Raw genomic sequence first — 8,564 nt, forward strand, 5'->3', positions numbered from 1 at the left:
ACAATGGACTACTTAAATACCAAGTCTTGCCTTAGCCAAAAACTATCCCTCAATGTCTTCACACAAATCTTTCTCTTGGTAAACCACTTAAAACACAATTAAGTTGGAGAAATCAAATTTTAATGCAAGAACAATGCAAACTATCTAATCAACCAAGAAAAATTAACAAAGCTTAAACAAGACAAAACAGTTAATAAGCGTAGCTAATTAAAGGCATAAAGATGCAATTAAAACAATTAACAATTGCAAAGTTAAGTTGTAATCAAATCCATCTAATTACGTAATTAAACAAGTAATTAACAAAAGTTAAGTTGCAAAGAAATTAGATGGAACTCCCTTTGTTGATTTTCTATTTGCACTTCCTTTGTTGTCTCTTCTTTGTTGGGCCTTCCAATGTGTGTGGTGTATTTAGCATGTGTTTGTTGCTGCCCTTGCCTTTGTTCCTCTTGGAATTAGGTAATTAAAATCTTCAATCCAGCACCTATCAAGCAAATCTAAACTCCTCTCAAGTCAATTCCCACTCAACAAGTACCATTTGATATTTAATCCACCACAAAGCTTAGAGGTCAAAGAAAGAAAGCAAGAAACAAATTAATTTGCAAAACAGTACCACACAAATGGAATTAAATGTGACAACTAGAAAGATTTTCAATGAAAAATTAGACAAGCAAATAAAAAGGTACTCAAAGAAAGGATGGCACACAAAATGGAACCTATGTAATAACACTAGATTTGATTTCAAAATAAAAAAAACAGCACCACTGAAACAAATTGTTGTGGTCCAGAATGCGTGATTTTCCCAGATTTATGCTGAGCTGGCCTTTTAAAATTTGCTTCTGAAAATTGATATTCGAACAGATCAAGATCTCAAAAAAAATTTGGCGTTGGTGTCACTCCAAACGCATGCACCATTTTTTTTTAATAAATTTTCTAAAATCAGTGCTCAGATTCGCCAGTTGTGGCGTCATGATTGCACACTGTTTTTATAATATTTATCATTTTTTTCTATTTCTTTTTTTGAACTAATTATTTTTTTGTCCTTTCTCTAACACCTTAATCTCTCAAAATCCAGAGGCTCAGAAATTTCTTATGTGTATTTTAATTTTCATAAGCAAAATCAGCCAAAATAGAATGGTGGAAAACAGAGGATTCTGTAAATCTGGAAATAAAAACAGAAAGATATACCAAAGGAAACACAATGGAAATTAGTGTAAGGAATTTGTGTGGATCTAACACACAAATATGAACTCAAACTAAAAATAAAAAGCACCAAAGGATCAAAAACACAGCAGATTCAGATAAAGCATTTATACTAAAAACAAGAAACAAATAAGCCAAAAAAAATACTACTAAGATTTGATGACAAATATGGAAACACAAGACTTGACAAAACTTATAGATTCATAAAATAAAATGACTCAAGCATTAATATGAACCGAAAGAAAATTGCAATCAAGACTCAAATGCCTAAAAATAAAAACAGCAACACAAAATATAAAGAATCCTACACAAAATTGAAATAAGATGTTCAAGCACAATTTGAACAAAAACTACCGATTGAATTGAATAGAAAAGCATTCAAATCATATTAAAAACATAAAAACAGCAAGACAACTTGGAATCAAGATGAACAACTAGGAAATAAGAAGAACTCCAAAAGAAAATGACAAAGAGATACTCATCTTTGAAGAACCATAGCTCATGATACCAAATGATGGCATTCCTATGAGCTCTTCTTGGATTTTTGTTGATGATAGTGCGGAAGCTTAATGGATGAGAGTGGAACAAGGTCCTCCTAAGAGGTGTGGTGACCTTGAAGGTGCATGAGAGGTAGTGAAGGTTGGAGTGGTTCGGCCATCTCCATTTGGGGGTGAAGTTTGAAGACTGAAAACCTAATTCTAGAGAGAATTTGGCAAGGGAGTAATTTGAATGGCACTTGGGCAGCATTTCATTACTCAAAATAGTCTTGAAAATACAAGGTGTAGGCTCCTCCTTTTATAGGCTAAGGAGGACCATAATGCAACCCTAATGCTAATCAAAATGAAATGCAAATTACATCACATGGAGCACATGGAGCACATGGCCGGCCATGTGGACAAATCTTTAGCAAATCTAGGTCAAGTCTCATGGAATCAAGTTTATGCTATTTACACCACAACTAATACTTAAGCTATCCTTAATGGGCCTTCATGTAGCATATACAAGTTGATTTCTCTCCCATCCATAGCTTAACCAAAGTCTCACATCCGTAGCTTGGTCATGGACCTAGTAATAGGTCCTAGACGGTCTACCCTTCCTTCTAGACGCTCTCCCTTTAGACGCTATCCACCTTGTGCTAGACGCTCTTCACTTTGGCCTAGACGCTCATTCCTTTAGCCTAGACGCTCTTGGTTTGGCTTTGGATGCTCATCTCTTGGCTCTTGTCTTTTTATATGAGGTTGTGCTTGACCCTCTTCCATCACTTATGAAGGCACCTTTCTCTCTCAGGGGCAGTCCACCAATACATAGCATTTCCTTGGAAACTTAATTGGCTAACGGTACCTTTCTTTCCTCACTTACTTTATGGCAAGCAAACAATTGTTCTACCTTCATTTCCCAATCTAGATATGTTTCAACATTTTCTTTTCCATAGAAATGAGGTAGCTCTACCCTAACCTCCTTTGGGTTTTCTTTTCTTTCCTTTCTAGCTTTACTAGGGGATGGTTGATAGTATTCGTTAATTCTAAGGTTTTGTTCCCCATATGATTCATTACCTCTAAAGCTAGATGGATGTGAACTCTTTTTGGATTTAGTGTATTCATCTTTAACCATTTACAAATCATCTTGTATTTGAACAAATTGAGTCTCATGATCAATTGTCTAAATGAAAGTGCTTGACATCTTAGGCAACTTTTTCCACAAGGTTTTTAAGAATTGTCATAACACTTTCACTAGAATTGTGAGATGGATAAGACATGGTTAAAGACTTGTGTCCTAAGTAGTTTACCTCAAAAAAGATAAGGATAGTAGTGAAGGTAGCTTTCCAGGAAAGAGGTGAGTCACTAGGACTTCTTAAGTACCAAGTCTTTCCTTGCCAAAAACTATCCCTCAAAACTTGTCTCACACGTTTTTCTAAGTAAACTACGTGAGTCACAAGTAGAATGAAAACACAATTTTATGCAAAGCAATTAACAATACAAAACAAGTAATTAAAGCAAAACAATTACTAAGCACAAATTAAAGATTGCTAACTAAAAAGCTTTAAGCTAGATGATTCCTAAGGTGAGGCTTTTAGACACTTGGAGCCATTGAAGACACACTCACCGTCTACACGTAATTATTCCACTAATTAATCAAAGTTGAATGTAATTACAACTCAAAGGAAATACAAAGAAATTGAATTACTCAAAATAAAATTCAGATTTCCTATTCTATGCACTCTTTGGCTTGTGGTTGATCTTCCTTGATGTGTTCTACAATGTGTATGTGTTTGGATTTATATTTGCTGCAGCTCCTTGCCTTAACCTCTTATGGTTAGCCAATTAAAATCTTCAAAACAGTACCTACTAAGTAGGGATGGACTCACCACAAGGTTAATTCCAACTTAACAAGCACCAATTTGAATTTTGTTCACCAACAATTTAGAGGTCAAAAAATGAAAGTAAAGAACAATTCAAATTTAAAATATAGGACAACGGCAAATGGATTGATTTATAGGACACAACTAGAAGGAATATTGAATAAATTTGACAAGCAATCAAATAGGCAAACTTTTGGTGACCTTGAAGGTGTTAGCAAACTATTTGAAATCTGATTATGAAATTTGAACCACAAACAATTCAAGGTGTTAGCAAACTTTTGGTGCTGGAATCACACCAAAATTATTCACCAAATAATTGTGATAAATTTTTCAAAACTCTTGTCAAATTACTGTTTCTATTGGCGCTAGGATGTACACTTTTTTTGTTTGATTTATCATTTTTTTTCTGTTTTGTCTTTTGATCTGATTCTTTTTTTCTTGATTTTATAATACATCAATCTCTACAGATCCAGCTTTTCATAATTTTTCATCAACGTATTTTATTTTCATAATAAAAAACAGTCCGCACAGAATTGAAAAACAGAGTAATCCTAATTTTGGAATTAAAAACAGTTTGAAGAAACTTCAAAAACACAATGGAGTGGATGTATATGAATTTATATGGATCTAACACACAAATATGAACTCAAAACTAAAAATAAAAATGCACCAAAGGATCGAACAAACTCAAAATAAAACTGGACTCAAATTAAATCAAAAAACCAAAATTATCAAAAACAACACTACATGGAATTGATGACAATTTTAGGAGAAACGTGACTAGACAAAACACAATTGGATTAAAAAATTAAAATGACTCAAGACACACAATATGAACCGATTAGAATTGCAAAGAAGACTCAAATAAACTAAAAACAGAATAGCAACACAATTTTATATGGATTCCTACACAAATTTGAAAATTAGAAGCTCAAGAACAATTTGAACACAATGCACCGATTGGATTTCTCCAAACAGCACCTAAATCAAATTAAAATGTAAAAAACAACAAGACAATATGGAAAATTGAAGAACAACACGGAAACAAGATGAACACAAGAATTAAAACAAAATAAGGCACATAGCTCTTGAAGACCATGGCTCTAGATACCAAATGATGGAGATGTGCCTTCATATTTCGGAATTTGTTGGTGAATGGTGGAAGCATCATGGATTGAAGATGAGGCAAGGTCCTCCTAAGAGTGGTGGTGACCTTGAAGGTGCATGAGAGGTAGGATTTGAGAGTGGTGAGGCCAACTCTACTTGGAAAGGGGAAATTTGTGAAGATTAAAAGCCTAAGCTAGGAGGTTTTGGGCAAGAAGTGAAATTGGCACAATTTACTAAGTATATTAATCTTACAAAATGAGAGTCAAGCACCTCAATTTATAGTGTTTAGTGGGCTGGAAATTCAAAAGAAAGTAGAGGGAAATTCAAATGAATTCCCTCCCAAAAGTGGAGCCTAAATGAGCACATGGGGAGGGGTGTGTCTAGTTTGTATGCTCACCCCCTCCATGGGTTTTCTAGACCGGCCTTGGTAAATATAGAGGTTTTTAGAAACTCTAAGTTTACCTAAGTTGGTGTTTTAGGTGCCAAAATTAATTCTAAGAAAAACTACAAATAAAGTTCCTATGCTAATTTTGACAAGAAATTAAAGTCTACTCTACACTAGAGTTTATGGCATTTGAACATGTAAAAGAACGTCTTCTTGGATCCTCTTGGCCATAACTCTAGGGTTGGCCCAAATCTACCCTTTGGTGGGCTTGCATGTGGGCTTGTGCTTGGGCCTCTTCTGATGAGAATCAAAAAGATGTTATCAATAGAAGAAATGGACAAGGGCCAAAGCATTTAAAGTTCTTCTTATTAGTCTTTGCAAAAGATGAGGCCCAAGCCCAAGCCCAAGAAGGCCCAAGCCCAAGAAGCCCAAGTCCAAACCATGAGGGGCAAGGCCAAGCATTAAATAAAAGAGCATCATTTGAATGACTCTTGTAGGAGGTGTGGATATTAAATAAATAGGTGTGAATGTATTAGAGAGAGTCACATTGTCCATGTGACTTAGTAGGGGGGTGTAGGTGTAGTTTTTAGGAGGTGTCATAGTAGAAAAAGGTCACACCTCCCATGTGACTTGTTTTTGGTGGGAATTTCAAATGAGTTTCATTTGAATTTTCCCACCTATTTTTCAGCACCTCTTAGGCTATAAATAAGGTGCTTGCCTTTGTAAAATTCAGAATTGGAAATTAGAAGTAGAGAAACTATACTCAAGTTTAGAGAGAAATTGTGAGTCTTGTTGTCTTCTTCTTCCTTTGCCTTATCTTGTGTGCCAATGGTGAGCTTCAAGTGGCGGCAACCTTTCACTTATCTTGGAACAAGACTCCAAGTGGCGTGAATGCAGTTCCAAATTCTCAAATCCAGCAAGCTTCATTCAATAAGTGTTCATTCTTTCATCTCTTGCAATTTCAATCGGTAGTTTCAAATGTTTTAGTGTTCTTCATCCTTTTCACCGTTTGAATTTGTGTTTCTTAGCTTGTTCTTCAATTTCTGTTCGGTTCTTGTTGTTTCTGTTTTCAATTACGTTTATATCATGTTCCATGGTTGTGTAAAAGGAAATAGCACTCTTAATGAGTTTGGATCATCATTTTGGAAGGCTTGGTCTCCATTGATGACTCCTTAAGCTTCTTTGCACCCATTCTGTTTTCAGCTTGTTGTTTTTGTGTTTCTGATTTCGTTTCCTTTATTCTAAGCACTCTTTGATCCTTTAATTGTTGTTATTCTTTTCCTATAATGTTGTTTTCAAGAGTTCTAAGGTGTCTATGTTCAATGCAACTCATATCATGTGGTATCTAGAGCTATGGTTATGTGCAAAAAAATTTTTGAGTTGCTGGACACTTTGATTCTGTTTTGTGATTAGTAATTCTGTTTTTAAGCTTAATTTGAGTTTTATTGCTGTTTTCCTTTATGATGCCTATCATATGTTTGAGTATTTTCCTTTTTGAATCATTTCAAGTTTTGTCTTAGTCATGTTATTCCATAATTGTCATCACTTCTTGTAGTACTTTTATTGCTTTGTTTGTTTCTTGCTTTGGTTTACTTTCTGTTTTTGAGTTTATTGCTTGATCCTTTGTGCACTTTCATTTTTTAGATTTGAGTTCATGCTTGTATTCTAGATCTATACAAGTTCCTCTACACAATTTCCATTATGTCTTTGTTAGTTCATCATACTGTTTTTCATTCCTAAATAGGTTACTCTGTTTTCTTCCAAACGTGCTACTGTTTTCAATTTACTGCAATTAATTGGCTCACTGGAAATTTGTGAAAATTTGGATTTACATTCTTCAAAGTGTTACAAAATCATAGCAAAAAGAAGTACTCAAAAATTCCAAGTACACAAAAAATGATAAATAAAATACGAAAAGTGTACAATACTGCCGAAAAGAATACGGTAATTGGGCAGCAATTTTTGAAAAATTTATTTCTCTCAATTGGCTTACTGTTTTTACCTCATTCCAGTGCCATTATTGAGTTAAGACATTGAAGTTTCTGTGGTTAATTTTTCACATTCCAGTTCGCTTTCAATCATTCCAGTTAAATCTGTAAACATAGCACAGTTTGCATACAACATTTTTTTCTTGTAGTTCTGTTTTTGTTTCTTAAATCTACTCTAGTACTTTTCTCTAGGACTCTTTTGGTGTGCCTTCTTTATTCATTGAGTTCCTTATTTTCTTGCTTGTCTTTCATTCATATTCTTTTCCAGTTTGTCATATATTGCTTTCTGTTTTGGTTTAGCTTTTCTTGCTTATACCTTTTCTTGCTTGTCTTTTTGTTCTTCTAAAGTTTTGTGGAGACTTGTTCTTAAGTGAGTGTGGTTTGCTTTGACATTTTTCATTTGAAGCTCCTCCATTCTACAAGAAAGGCTTGGTTGAGGACAAAATACTTTCTTGGAGTGGTTTGAGTACTTTCTTTTGGCATTTTCCAGCAACCTATATCTCACTTTATTTTGCTAACAAGTTTATTTAATTGTTTGTTTCTGTTTTTTGTACTTTTTGATCATGGCTCATTTTTCTAGTGGAGAATCCTCCAAACCTTGCTCACCTCAAAAGGCAGCTCTCTTTGAAGATTTAAAGAATGCTAGACAATCAAATGCTCAATATCTTGATGTGATAAGACAAGTGGAGGCAAGGCTCCAAAGCTTGGAGTTAAGCCGTGAAGAAGTCCATCAAAACCGGGAGAGAAGACATCATCCTCCTCTTCGGCATTCTTCAAGGCATTCTCATTCTTCTCATGGATATTATGAAGACAATGCACGGCCAAGGCACCATCACCATGAAGAGAGGCGCCAACATGTGGCTGGCCCTTATTCACCTAATGTAAAACTTCCTAGCTTTAGTGTTGAAAGTGATCCTAATGTGTACTTAGGGTGGGAAGCTAAGGTTGAGCAAATATTTGATGTAAATGGGGTTAGAGATGAGCATAGGGTTAGATTAGCATCTTTAGAATTCTTAGACTATGCCATGCAATGGTGGCATCAATATCTCATGGACATTGACCTACACAAGAGACCGCCCGTGGTCTTTTGGGACGATTTAAAAGCTTGTTTACGCGCTAGATTCGTACCCCCACACTTTAGGAAAGACCTATTGTTGAAACTCCAACGGTTTCATCAAGGCACGCTAAGTGTGGATGATTACTTTAAACAACTAGACACGCTTTTAATTCGAGTTCATATGGATGAGAATGAGGAAGCTAAGATAGCTAGGTTTGTGAGTGGTCTTCGAAGGGACATTAAAGATGTGGTAGAGTTACAAGAATATTCTTCTTTGGAAAATGTAGTTCACCTTGCTAGTAAAATTGAAAATCAACTTGCAAGGAAAAATGCTTTCAAAAATTCTTCTAAGGATAACTACTACCACTCTTCTTGGAAAAATAAAAATAGCTCTTTCTCAAATATCCCTTCTAAGGACTCTACTTTCAAACCTAGAGATTCTAAGCCTTCCACTTCCACTTTTAGGCC

The sequence above is a fragment of the Phaseolus vulgaris genome, chromosome 7 (assembly GCF_051622355.1).
Source record: "Phaseolus vulgaris cultivar YP4 chromosome 7, ASM5162235v1, whole genome shotgun sequence".
Classification (NCBI taxonomy): domain Eukaryota; kingdom Viridiplantae; phylum Streptophyta; class Magnoliopsida; order Fabales; family Fabaceae; genus Phaseolus; species Phaseolus vulgaris.